This window comes from Carassius auratus, chromosome 27 (genome assembly GCF_003368295.1).
Source record: "Carassius auratus strain Wakin chromosome 27, ASM336829v1, whole genome shotgun sequence".
In the NCBI taxonomy this organism is placed as follows: Eukaryota; Metazoa; Chordata; class Actinopteri; order Cypriniformes; family Cyprinidae; genus Carassius; species Carassius auratus.
In genome coordinates, this window is record NC_039269.1 from 4,103,577 (window position 1) to 4,117,958 (window position 14,382).

Below are 14,382 nucleotides of genomic sequence, written 5' to 3' on the forward strand. Positions count from 1 at the left end.
GAACTTGACTATGTTTGCATTTCCTCAGCAGCTGGCCAAAGGTAACTAATTGAATTAACTAATAGTCTAGTGCCAGGTATAAAAATTTAACAAATATTTTATCCAAGTTGGAGAAGGCACATGAGAAGAGCCCTGTATTTCTCTCAGCCTGGGAAAAATCTGTGAAAAATCCTGGTTCATTTCATTTAGATTAGCCTGTCCCACTCTTTACGGTCCCCCGATTCAAATATTACAGCCTGACCATTCACTGCTCTGACAGCCAAGGTCAAGAGACATGCTGCTGGACTTGATATAGTAGCTCTCACAGAGAGAAAAACTGACAGTGAGAGAGGTGAATCTGATATGTTCAAAATGAATCCACTTTATAACGTCAAACAATGCACCTTTTCTACTAATAGAACACTTGTGCATTTATCTTTAAGTGAAATCGAAAAATGTCTTCCTGTTTTTCAGATGCAAATAGCATATAACATCATAAGTATTAGGTAAGAAATATGCTCTAAGAAATCTGCTTCATAGCCAGATTTGCCCCCTCTAACAAGTGTTAGCTGCATGACTGGAATCTATAATGGGCCCCATTTGTGTGCTAAATCCATGCTGGATTCGATCATTATTCATTTGTCCATAGAATATTGCAGAAATGTAAGACCACATAGCGAGCTCCAGCGGGAAGCAGGTAACTCATGAATATCTACATGCAATCAATAGGATCCCTACAATATCCCAGCATCCATACATAGTGGGTATACGGTAAAGCTTTGTCCACAGTCCCATTGGAGCACAGAAAATTGCTTTACAGGACACACAGAATGCTTTCTGATGAGAGATGTGGAGGTCAACATATCAAACTCAAACATGCCATTCTGAAGCTGAGGTACCGTAACCTTGAAAGGAAAGGGGGGGTGGGGGAAGACGGACCGGTTGGTTCATCTTGAGGTAATTTCCAACGTCTGCATCTGTCATTGAGTCTGGACTCTTGGCTGGCTCTCGTCACCTCATCATTCACGCAAACGTTCAGACTGTCATTTACCGGCCAAATGTGATCTAGCATGACCTCGTTCAGTCATTTCTTTTCTTTCACTCTCTAATTCTCAGATCTGAAGGTAAAGGGTAGGGAGACGGAGGCAATCATCCCCATTTCCAGCTCGCCTAATTGGAAATATAAGAAGAAGAAAATTAACAGCTTGCTGAGTAGCCGAGCTGTAAATTTAGCCATGAACACTAATATGGACCTTGGCTCTGAGTCTGGTGTACGTATCCAAAAATGACCTCAGAGAATTGCCTTCACCATTTAGGGACTTCTTTAACAAATGATTTTCTCTGAAATAATGCACACTCAATCATTTCAAATGACTCGCCTTTTCTCTATTGTTATAAACTAAAGTTGCACCAGCACATTCTGACTGCAATGAATGTGATGTTTAGTGTTCACAAGCATTTTTCATAATCTTTTATAGCAGCATTACAGTAGTTCAGCAGTTTCCAAAAACTTAGCTTTTCCAACAAGCTGCTTTTTCCAATGTGCTGCCATTTTGGGCACTTTGTACTACAACTGTAGCTTTACAGAGCTGATCTGTATGCTTGTCATTCCAGATACATTTATTTAACCATTTATATAATGTAAAAGTAACACTTTAGAGTAGTTAGCTACTTTTTCTTACAGTGTTGTGAGCCACTGAGAGTAAAATAACCATTTAAATTTCCAACTAGATAAAAAAAAAGTTTGTAAAGATAAACTTTGAAGTTAGCTTGAGAAAGCCAGACCAGAAAGTTTTTAAAAAAATTAAAAAGTTTTAAACGTTTCAATGCTTTAAGTTTGATTTTTTTTAATAGTTTTAAAGATAAAACTTAGAATATTTTGAAGGTAATACAGTCTATTAGAAAAACACACGGATCATAAGTCAAAGTTTCCCCAACACTGGTGATCTCACTCGATAAGAAATATTAAAAAGTGCTAATTAACATAACATATTAAATTAAAAAGAAAAAAAAAAGATGAAAAAGCAGTCTACGTACTTAGCACATTATGTTGTGTCTCAGTCAAACTTTTAATTTGAATTCAACTATAATTTGTCCTCGTATCAAACGTAACTCGTGTGATTTCAGCAATTAAGAGCATTTTCAAAACACTGTTAATTCACTCATCTAGTTTGTAAACTGTAAAAACCAGATGCTCATTTGGAAGTTTACCAACTATCTTTTCATTAAGCGTTTTTACAGAGACACACAGTCTAATTTAAACTAATTAACACATACTGACAGTAAAACCATGGAGAAGGTATCTATTCTGTTCCGAACAGAAGACAAAACTATTTAAGCAAGGTAAACAAGCGCTCTCAGGTCAATGCTGCCCATCTGGTTTTGAATAGGCTATAGACTGAATGACATGTTTTGCATGTAAACCACGCATGGCCTTATTTTTTGTAGGCGGGCTGCACAATGCAGAAAGAATAGGAACAGAGAGAGAGCATTGATTGCACAGTTCCTGTGAGATTCAGATAACGGTTTCCTGAATTTCCTGAGTAAAACAGTGCAGGCACACGGCACAACGGAGAATGAGTCTGACTGCAAATGGAAAAAAAACAAAAATACTAGTCTCATATATTTAATTTATGACTGGCTGACGCACACACATACAAGTGAGCCCAAATTATTTACTGGGGGAAAAGACACATTTAGATTTTTTTTTTTCTCCACCACTAAACTCTTCAACAAGTGTCCACACCACTACATAAGTTACATAAAACATCTGTTTATTATGTTTAATGCAACTAAGCTAGCATCCAAAAGATTATCACAGTTTGCATTTGGTGTGACTTGGTTAGTCACATTTTCCCATGTGGTCTTTACACCATGACTTCTTTTTTTAGATTCCACCAAAAATATATTTTGTCTATGCTGATAAGCACATTTCTACAACACAGAGCTCTGACTAAAATGTGAGCTCTCACTCTCCATTTTCTACCAAAAATGTCCTGGAAACAGAGCCCATTCTTGTCCAGTTCTTGGAAATGCCAACTGGAATATTTTGCGAACCAGCTGCGTTTACACAGACGTGAGAAACGAGCAGAACAGTTCCCCAGAACTGGATCACATAAAAACTCAGGCAATCATTCATGCATTCAAAGTTGGCACAAAACATTCAAGTCAGAAAGAGAAGCAAAAAGTAACTTCATGACACCCTTAAGAAATAACAGAGTTTCTTTTGGTATTTGTTTTGAAAGCGAGCATGAATTAAGCTCTCGACTTCAGCAGCAAATAAAGTCTCATCTCCATTCCTCACAGCAGGACTGTTTGGAGCTCCCAGTTGGTTTGTCCCTGCTTGAATGAGTTCTCAGCTCATCTGCATAGTCGTCCTGAAGGGAACTTCAGGGGCGTTTTTGCAAAACCAGCCACGTCAAACTTCTCCTCACCTTCAAAATGAGATCCATCCGCTTATGAAACATTCATTAATGCAATTCCAACTAATGAATCCGAGTCAACAATGAATTATGTATTGTTTTCTAATTATTTACTGTTTCCATAATTACAGAATCACACATTGAGACAAATCATCAGATTACAAGTGTGTTTTTCTCTTGCGGTTTATGAAGACCCTGATAAAAAAAAAATAACAAACAACAATGAATATTGGACCTGAATCACAGCCTGGATGAGATCTTTCATTAGAGCTGTAGTTTGATGCAATCACACAGACAATAACAGGATGACTGGGCTGAAATCTTTCTCAGAAGAAAGACAAGAATCATCCAACCACAATTTTCCATTTGTTCTCATTGTTTTCTATAGGAGAAATAACTGAGATATTACAGAGATCTCGTTATTTTACTTCCCAGTGTAAATTTAAGTATAGAAAGGAAATACTGTAGGATGTTTTCCTTAATATTACCTGACAATCTGATATTTTTAAATGTTAAGGAGAATGTTCCTCCATCTCCTTTGGGATCCATGCACCTGATGAGAAATCATATTGATCTTGCATGCTCTTAAAATCCTATTCTGTGGGATTTAAATAATATAATTCTACTATATGGAAAAATAAATATCAATGCCTTTGAATATATTCCAGATACAGTATTTCCCCTGTGTTGTGCTTCTGTTAGTCAAGCCTAAGGAAACCTGTTTCACCATAAAAGGCTCGATAAAGTTGCGAATAAAATGAAATATAAAGTTGCAATTCTGAGATATAAAGTTGCAACTGTACCATCTCAATTATATGAAAATATGCAATTACAATAAATAAAGTTGTGAGACATAAAGTGAAATTGTAAGATATGAAGTCTATGAATTATGAGCAGACAGAATCACAAGTCCAATTTGATTTAAAAAAAAGTGAGATACTGTGAGATACAGTTAAACCAAAAATTATTCAGACACCATATATATATAATTTTTGACTTCAAAAATTTCATAATAGACTTCATAATTCATAGACTTATATATACTTATATATATATATCTAATTGTGTACTTATATTTAACACCTACAAACTATTCAACCTAATTCATTACATACCTTTCTATCAAAGTGATCAAGATGAATTTGTTCTAAAACAGTTTAAATCTGAGTTCTTGTCATATTTTATTGCGATTTTCTAAACTGTGATAATGTGAGAAATGTTGAAGGTGTCTGAATGCAGTCGCAACCACAAGAGACAAACTCACAATTAGGAGATATAAAGTCACAATGAGCTTTTGATTTTGTTACTCTAAGACACGACTGATTTGTAGAAAGCCCTGTGTGGGACTGAATCTCTGTGCAGTTTTTGTCTATGTGAGTAATCTGTAACAGCATTGATTGGTTGGCTCTTGTGAACATCTCTTAGCATGATGAAGAGTGAGGTGTTACAGCTAGGGAACACTTCTCTAATCACATTTTCATTTTGTTTTACTTAATGGATATTACTTGCTTCTGCTTTTTTTTGGTGCGGCATTACAATGATTTAAGCATTTCCACTCACTTTCAAAGTGTCTGCTTAGCATTTGCTTTCATGACGGACTTTATTTATCTCCCTGTTTTCAAAAGTAATTTCAAGTCTTAATGAAATGCATTGGGCTGTCTAAATCCCTTTTTAAAGGAGAGAGATTGATGGATTGATGGACGCTTGAAAGAGTGTGGCCATACGGAGGGGTGTCAGTAACTCTATTAGCCTGATCACGTCGCACTGGCCAGCGCTCGCACGCATACAGTCGTAAATCCTTCTCTAATGCATAAAAGCAACTTTAAAGTGCCAATGATTCTTTAAAAGGCATTGCGAAAGGCGTCTCCACCTTGACAAGAGCCATGACGAAATATCCATATGCTCATTTCCATTTCAAAACGATTCTTTGCGCTGGCAAGGACAGAGTGTTAGTCCTCTTAACGGGTATTTTAGATTTATGTTTTGTGCAAAAACACTGGTATTATTATTGTCATCACTGCTACATAAATCATAAACGAACCAGCACTGAACTCGAGGAGTTTTGTAGACCAAATCCTATAAAAATGGCTTTTAATCCATCAAGCTTGGGAAGTTATTAGCGGTACAACCTGTGATGGAATGAAATGAGAGATTTCAGGAGGAAGACACTGTTGGCTTCACAGACTAGATGGAAGGGTCCCGTCTTCACAGCCTCCCACAATTTCCAGCTTCACCTCCACCTTCTGATTCCGTGGCTCCTCCTAATGATTTCAGAAGATTTTCTCAAAGCTTTGACAGACATTAAAGCAGGATGTGAGTCCGTGGCAGTATTGCCCCCCTCTGATAGCCGGTACATTGATGTCTGGTTGATCTGAGGGACGGGCCGAGGTCTTCTGTCATGGCTGTCCTCAGTGAGAAAGACCAGGGTTTTCACCTGAATTCAACCTGGCATATGATACTGAGCCATTTTAGTACCTGATGTTCCAGACATATTTACTTAAGTCTTTGTTTCACATAAATAACTAGGAGGCAATATCAGTAGTTGCGCACGGCAGCAACGGTTCTCTCTAAGCTTCCACAGACCAATCAAAGTCAATCTGACTATTTTTAAAATGCCACTTGGACATATTTATGACTGTAGCACACAGAGTCTCATGTCTCAAGTGACAGATGGATACAAACCAACGCAGAGAAAAACCTGTGAAATAGGCCATTAGCACTGATTTTCCATCTTTTTATGAGTTGTGTGCTTTCATTTAGCATCTAAGGGTGGGTAAGAAATGCATGTTTCATGCCCCCTTACACTTCCTCCTCTGTCTGCCAGCACATCTGATTCCATTTTCCCTTTTATGTCTTGCCAAATTTCACTTTTTCCCTCCACACACTTGTTAACCTGCATCTCTTCAGCTGAAGGAAGCATTTTATGGCGTTTTAAGGACACAACCATGATTCTAAAATGAGTTAAGAAGACACAAATGAACACTGAAGTGTTAGTGGCTATGGGGCTAGAGCAGTGGCTGTACAAATCAACAATTTAGAAATCTCACATTTTCTCTCTTACAGAGTTTCAGTACTTGAATACCTTCAAAATACCAACTTATTAAAAAGAGCCTGTGTACATCCTAAACTATGCACGATACACACACAAAAAGACCCACTTAAAATAACCCACATAATGCTTTGAATGCCACCACAAAATATCAACCACAGCTCATAAAACAAACATCCAAATAGCTCACTCTCAGATATTATTTATTTGGCTGGAAATGAGAAAGAGAAAACATTTCCCTGCAAGCATGAAATAACACCTATAATGAGTGGAACCCATCATCAATATATATTCATAGAAATATAAATGTTTATTTATTAATTTAATTTAGATTTACAGTAAAACTAACCCTACCCTAAAACTGTATTTTCAGTCTTATCAGTATGATAATAACATTAAAGTTAATTTTTAAAAATGATGTTCTTTGTTTTAGTTCTCATCCATAATGGTTAATTTGTACATATATATATATATATATATATATATATATATATATATATATATATATATATATATATATATATATATATATATATATATATATATATATATATATATATATATATATATTTAGAAATAACATTTTATATTGTATTATTACAAAACATTTTAATTAATGGATAGAAGACTCATATAACAGCCAAAATGGAATAGTTCAAATGTCTTATTGATGGATTTGTTTCTTATAAACATGCAGGTTTTCGCTTCACAAGACAGTAATTGATAGACTGGATTTGTGTCGTTTGAACTCTCATTCTGATGGCACCCATTCACTGCATGTAACTCCAAATGCATCCAAATCTGTTCTGATGTAACAACCTCATCTACATCTTGAATGGCGTGAATACATTTCTCTTTTCTCTCTTTACTTTTGGATAAGATATTATTTTAACCAAAATTAATAAATGCTGAAAATGCCAAGATAACTAATGTTCTAACTAATGTGAACAGCTAAAACCTATTTTATGATACCCACATACATTTTAAAGCTCTGTATATCTATCCATATATCAATAACTCTTAAGCAGTTACTTTCTGTTTTCGTCTCTCCTTCAGAGTTTTAGGAGGAAAAACTGTATGAAACTCACACTTAGATATAAGTGAGAACTCTATTAAATTTCCTAAGCTTTGAGAGATCAACCTCAGAGTAATCAAATTTTCATCTGGGTTGAAAATAGATCTAAACTTAACATCCACCACATTAACACTTAACACTCTTAACATCCTTCTCTTAGCCTAATTCGGTTCCTTTTTTTTCCCCAACATTGCACTGACCAGAAGCAACCTTCCATGAATAAGTAGAGGTTCACTGATAATATGATTTTCACCACAGATGTGATTAATTCATCTAAACCTCTTGTTTAACCCTCGCTTCACAGTGGTGGGGAAATAAAAGATGTTTCAATTCAACTCTCCTGAGTTGGGATGTAGTCCAACATGAAAAAAAAAATCCATATTTCATTTGAGTACTTAAAACGCTGTTGTGCCAACAAGGCTGGATGAAGTCATTAGGCTGAGGCCCTTGGTTCCTCCGTTCTAAAGAGAGAACAGGACAGCTACACACACTAGGGAGGACACAGGGGATCAAGGGCAGGGAAAGCGTGCAAACACAAGCTCAGGGCTGAGTTATCAGTATTGACTGTGCTTCAGGCAGGACACCGGAGGATAGAGGGGGCTGTGTGTGCGTGTGTGTGGTAGACGTGTTAGCGCAAACCTCTTTATTCTTTCAACACCTGCTGAAGGTCAGTCGGATGCAGTGTTGCCATTCACCTGCTGGGCATGAGGTTGCAAAACACATCCCACACCACAGCATCCCTACCCACTGTTAATTGACGGTTGTCACTTCTTAGAGAATGTCAATCAATGTTAATCAGATTTACTCTCTTATTTAAATCGGGTTTTCACGCCAGATGCATTTACAATGTCCTGTTGTGTACCTTCGTAGCAGATTGACTATAGGAACCATGCTGAGGAACCCCGCCGTGCCTTTGATTTTTTGGGGAATACTGTGAACACACACTAAATAAATTTACACATAATTTGAAATCTTGAAGGGATAGTTCACAATATATATAAATTTAAACATTTTTAACGAAGACCGGAGAGATTTCTGTCACTGTCATCAAAAGCTTTGATGCTTCTGAAAGTTAATTAAGACATCATAAAAGAAATCCATATGAATCGAGCAGTTTAATTCAAGTCTTCTGACGAAACAGGGTAGTGTTATAAGATGAACGGATTTAATTTAGGCTTTTATTTACATATGAACTTTGATCAAAGCATATACACAGAGCATAGAAAGTAACTGATGACAGCATTTTCATTTTGGGAGAACTAAGGCTTTAAGGCACACTTCAAAGGTATGATTTTATTTGTATTTATAGTAATAAATAATTGAATCGAGCTGCAAACAAATGATGCAAGGCTTTTTCTCCAAACCAACTTTATTTGTGAAACGTTTTCCTTGAAAATTGCATATGCGCTATCTTTCTTTAAAATAAATGCCATTTGGTTTGACATTTTGCTATCTAATGCAAAGACATTCGAACATTGCATGTGTTGTAAGTGTCCACATGCTTTTTATGCCACTCAATTCCTAAATACTGAGAGGTCATGTAATCATATTCTGGTCAATCTGATTTAACATGGACAAAACAGAGGGACACTGCCTTAGTCTGCGGAACCGAGTCTTGTGTATCTTGTTGAAACATCACGTAGTTTCTGAAAATAAATAAATACAATTTTAAAAAAGAAAGATTTAGAAAACCTACATTGCAGGAGAAATGTGAATATGGTTATTGGCAAATACAATGTGTAAGCACACAATCATCTTTTTAACCACGTGGCTGGTTTTGGTTTATCAGTAAGGAGGATCTAGATTTCCGGAAGGGTTCACAGACCTGGTTAATTAGCATTGAGATCCTGAAGCCATCAGTCAACATGCTGTGTTCTAACTTCTGACGGCAAATGCTTCATGTAGATCATAATGGGAGCTCTGGCACCAAAACCTATTAGTCTTGGCTAATCAAGTGAAAACTCACAGACTATATGGCCTGTCTAATCAACTGTGAGCACATATATTCACTGGCTGACATACGCATCACTAACTAAATGTGAGAACCATGGAAACAACTGTTTTGGCTGCAGCTCTTACCAGCCTGGCTGGTAAAAGCCTACTATGTGGTTATGAAAAGCATATTTTCTAACTGATGGACATTCTGAAGAAAGCAACACACAATTGCTAACAGATTAGTATAGCTGGACAAGTTAACAGATAGCTTTATAGACTATTTATAGACTTTCTTGGTGTGAAGACACTTTCGCTGACTTCAGGCTAATGATCTAAATATAGAGCGGAGTCTGTGTCGTGGTTAATATTAGACAGAGGCTAATTTAGACTGCTACAATGAATACCAACTTATTAGCTTTTGTCTGATCATTGTGGTAATCCTGTTTGTTCAAGCGGTGTAAAAATTACATGTCATTCACAAACCAACAAGAGACAACAGACATCTTTCACCCTGTCTAGGATGTCAATGTATATCAGTACGCTATATGATTTGAAATTGTAGTTGTACTCCTAAAAGCCATTGACTGGATGTTCTCAAAAGATAAGTGCCCTCTGCCATCATCTTTGTATCTGAGAGTCACTTTGAAAAACAAGACCATTTCACTATTAAATACCTTTTGTTCTTCATGTTTACATGCTACTGAACGGTTTGCTGTAAGTGGCTCATAGAGTAACAGCGCCACCCAATGGTTTGCCACATTACTGCATCATGAGCTATGACTGCATGCTAAAATAAACCTCCAACACTCATCCATTACATGTCATTAATGTGTTTTGATACAGATATATATATATATATATATATTTGATATAACAGCCCACTTTTAAAATGAAGAAATAAAACATGTTATGCAAGTGTCTTTCATCCTTCTGAGACATTTAACCACCAGAAAAAGTCCATTGAAAAATTAAAACGATGGAACCACAGAGCCAGACTGTTGAGTGAGAATGACACCAAGGTTATGAAGGAGAGCTGCAAGTTTGTATCATCACCTGCTGACCCAACCGGCTTTAAGATGAAGGCTGCTAGAAACAGAGGTCAAGGGACCTGTATGGTTGAGGGACTAAACAGCAGGACTGCAGAACAGTCATGGCTTGAAAGGCAATCAATGCTATAAAAAAAAAAAAAAAAAAGATTTACAATAAGGTGCAGTCATCAGCTCAGAATAGTTCTTGCAGCACAATGACAATTCACCACCTTCTCAGGAAAAGCATTTAAAAATTTCTTTTGTTAACTGAGATAAAATACAAATATTAGATTAAAAATTAAATAAAAAAATTACAAATAGTGTCTTTATAGGTTTAAGGTGAAGTATTAAAGTAAAAAAAAAATAATAATAATAATAATAATAATAGAAAAGCAGCTAGGATAGCTACTTCAGGTTTACTGACAGCCAAGAATATATCTGATGTGAAGTGAAACATATTTCAAAGAATACACTAATTAAAACACTATATTAAATACAGCAAACTTAAAAATGTATATAATAAAAAATAAAAACTCTTATTAGCTACATAAAGATTTAGCATATCAAGTAGGTTAAAGCCCACAGGGTAAATGCAAACATGTGATTAATTTGTTTTTCAAACTATTGTGTACTATTATTGTATTTAACAATATTTATTATTATTATTATTTGTATTTCTTTGTAAAAAAAAAAAAAATTCATTTAATTAAGTTTGTCATTTTGTTATTAGCTTTTGTAATTTTTTATTTCTATGCTTTTTTATATTTATTTTATTATTATTATTTTAGTTTAGTAAGGCTGCTTCAACTTTTTATTTTAGTTAGTTGCCACAACATTTCTAATTTTGAATTAGATGTTTTTTGTTTGTTTTTTAACATTTTAACTAATTTAATATTTTGATTCACAGTTTTATTTCAATTAAAGAAAACTATTTTAATAGTTTTGGCTCACAATAACAACACTTAACCAGTCCTCAGTTTTGTCTTGACATAAAACCTGAACAATCTGACCACAGAGATAGCATAAAACAGGAGAAATCTTTTGTCATTTGTGTTTACCACACGCTTCAGATGCTCTGTGAACGGCTGTGCTGATCTCAGACATTTCTCATTAAACTCTGCAAATTCACTGCACCAAACGAGCTTAAAGCCCGGTCCCAGCTGGCAACAGGCTACTAAGGCTCTTCTCCTGCTGGGCCGAGGATGACATGGGTACAGGCGGCACACGGACAGCCTCCTGGCCCAGACCGACAGACGTTAGCGAGATCAAAGTAAGGGCAGAAGGCATCGGGATGCCCGTATATACCCAGACAAGGGACGTGGCTTAACAGATGTGGGTGTTGGTCATTACTATCAGTGATCCGTTTTAATGTGCCCGCTGAGTAAGGGACGGCTGACCAGTGCCATCTGGATAGAGACACAGAGACATGGACACTCTCCCTCAGTTCCAGCTCCGGAGCCACAGAGTCTCCCCCAGCAACAGGAGGGCTGCCCATTTTCTGTCCGCCTTGGTCTCTCTCGTCCAATATGACGCCGCTACATCACTTCTCTCCCTCATAAGGCCTCAGCGGACCGAGATCACCATGACCGGCGAGCACCGAGGAACGAGACAGCAGTGAGAGACAGATGAGATGGAGAATAAACCGGCGGATTAAAGGTAGCAAAAGGCGGGAAGAAAGACAGGAAAGATAAAACCATGGGAAGAGAGGGAGAGGGAGAGAGACGGGGAGTGGGGTAAAGACAGACAGCACAAACTCATCTACATGCAAATTCATCCTCCTAAAAAGAGGTCTGGAGAAAAAAAGCGGCCAAAGCAGCAGAGGACGAGCAGTCTGCGCCTAATGTACAGAAATAAATGGCATGCACGTTGTCATGGTAACTGTGAACTGAGAGAGAGAAAGGGAGAAAGAATGGATCCAGGCTAAAACTATCATCTTCATGTAAATGATCCTCTTTCTGGCTCCACTGCTCTGCTCTCAATTGATATTGACAAACTTTTTGTTTTTTCTTTCTCTGTAAATAGCAGCATTGACTCTTTATGCTCCTGGAGATTTCAACGCTGAAACTACACTGTAAACTTCTCACAAAGGGAAAGAGCGATTATAATAAAGGAACCACTCTTTTCCCTTATAAAATAAAGTACAGTGTACAGCAGGGGCGAGTCTAGAAAATAATTATTAGGGTGGCAAAGAGGCGGCAGGGGGTCTATGAGGGGTGGCAACATCAAAGCAAGCCCCCATGCATAGTTTTTGGGGGGATTCATGGTCTGACATACACAATGTTGTTTTAAATTTAGGGATTCATCTATACTGTTTAAAATGAAAAAAAAAATATTACTACTTCTACTAGGCTACTACAGCTCATTGTTTATTACATTAAATGATTCACTTTAATCAGACTGAATAAGCTCTTCTGTCTGCACTGTTTACTTCACTGGTTTGCTGTGTGCTGCTTTACTTATCTTTCTTTTTACATGACCTGTTTGTATAGTTGTACTTTATATCTGTATTTAATGTTCTGTTAGTGTATGCACCAGGGGTCTGAGAGTAACGCAGTTTAAATTCTCTGTATGTATGTACTGTACATGTGGAAGAATTGACAATAAAGCAGACTTGACTTGACTTACAGATACAGATGTATAATTTAGCATTGAACTTTTGGGGGAAAAAAATATATTTTCATTTAATTATTGTAATCTTGCAGTAGATGAAAAGCGCTACAAAAGTTCAAATACCAAAGAATTGAATGTACTTGGCATGCACCACAATACAGTACACTAAAAAAAAAGATTTAAAAAAGAAGTACATTTTGCATCCTTTGAACATTTGGCCAAATTTCATTACAGTATACAGTCCTATATCCGTTTCTAGGCTGTCATTTCGCAGTTCTTCAAAAAAAAAAAAAAAAAAATCCAGTAGGCTACACATAAAAAAATGGATACAAATAAATATTGACAGTCATATGCTTGAAGGTGTGCAACATGTGCTACAGTTTACTGTACTTGTATAATAGTGACTTTCCATTATCGAATGTACTGGTGCTGTACTGTAATTATACTGTAAGTATAAAACCCCTGTAGATCATGATTGGCTCAGCTCTCTCCGTCGTTAGGATGCAGAGATTGATTGGTGTGCCATCAGTTTTGCTACCTAATATTTAACTTACTCCTTTTTAAACTTTTTGAAAAATGTGTCTTTGTTTTGATAACTGAATGACAATGTTCTTTTTTTGGTGGGGGGAGGGGGTGCCAGCTAAAATCAGTTATATTAACAAGAAAACGAGAAAACGTCAGTACGATTGGATTCATACATAACTCTGCTATTAGTTTCGGTGAACTGCATCTTCTTTTTGATGTCATGTCATTGTTACTCTTATGGAGAATCGGATCACCTATGGAGTTTCTTTTGTGTCACGATGAATCTCAGACATATCCGGAAGGGATTAGACTTCTGACTTACCTGAAAAGCAGTAATTATCTGATTCACGAACAAATGTAAAACAATTTGTTGGTGAACTTGGCCGCGTTTTGTGGTTTTTATTAAAAAAAAGAACCGGTTCAAGAGTTGTTTGTTAATGAAGCCGACTATGGTGCATGCGCGTGCGGTGCAACCATCGTGCCCAGTATATTAAAATACATGCATTTTTGCTGAAGTATTGAATTTCTCTCACTAAAATAAATAAATAAATAAATCTTACTTACCCCAAACTTTGAGTGGTATAGTATAATACCATAGTACTGGTGATAACACTTGATTGTGCGCTGTACATTCATGTACAGTACATGTATTCCAAAAAAAATTATGATGCATATCCAAAAACTATGGTATTGCCATGTTACTGAGTCCAAATAAAAATAGTACCATGGAACTTTGTTGTTTGTGTCAAATCTAAAAAT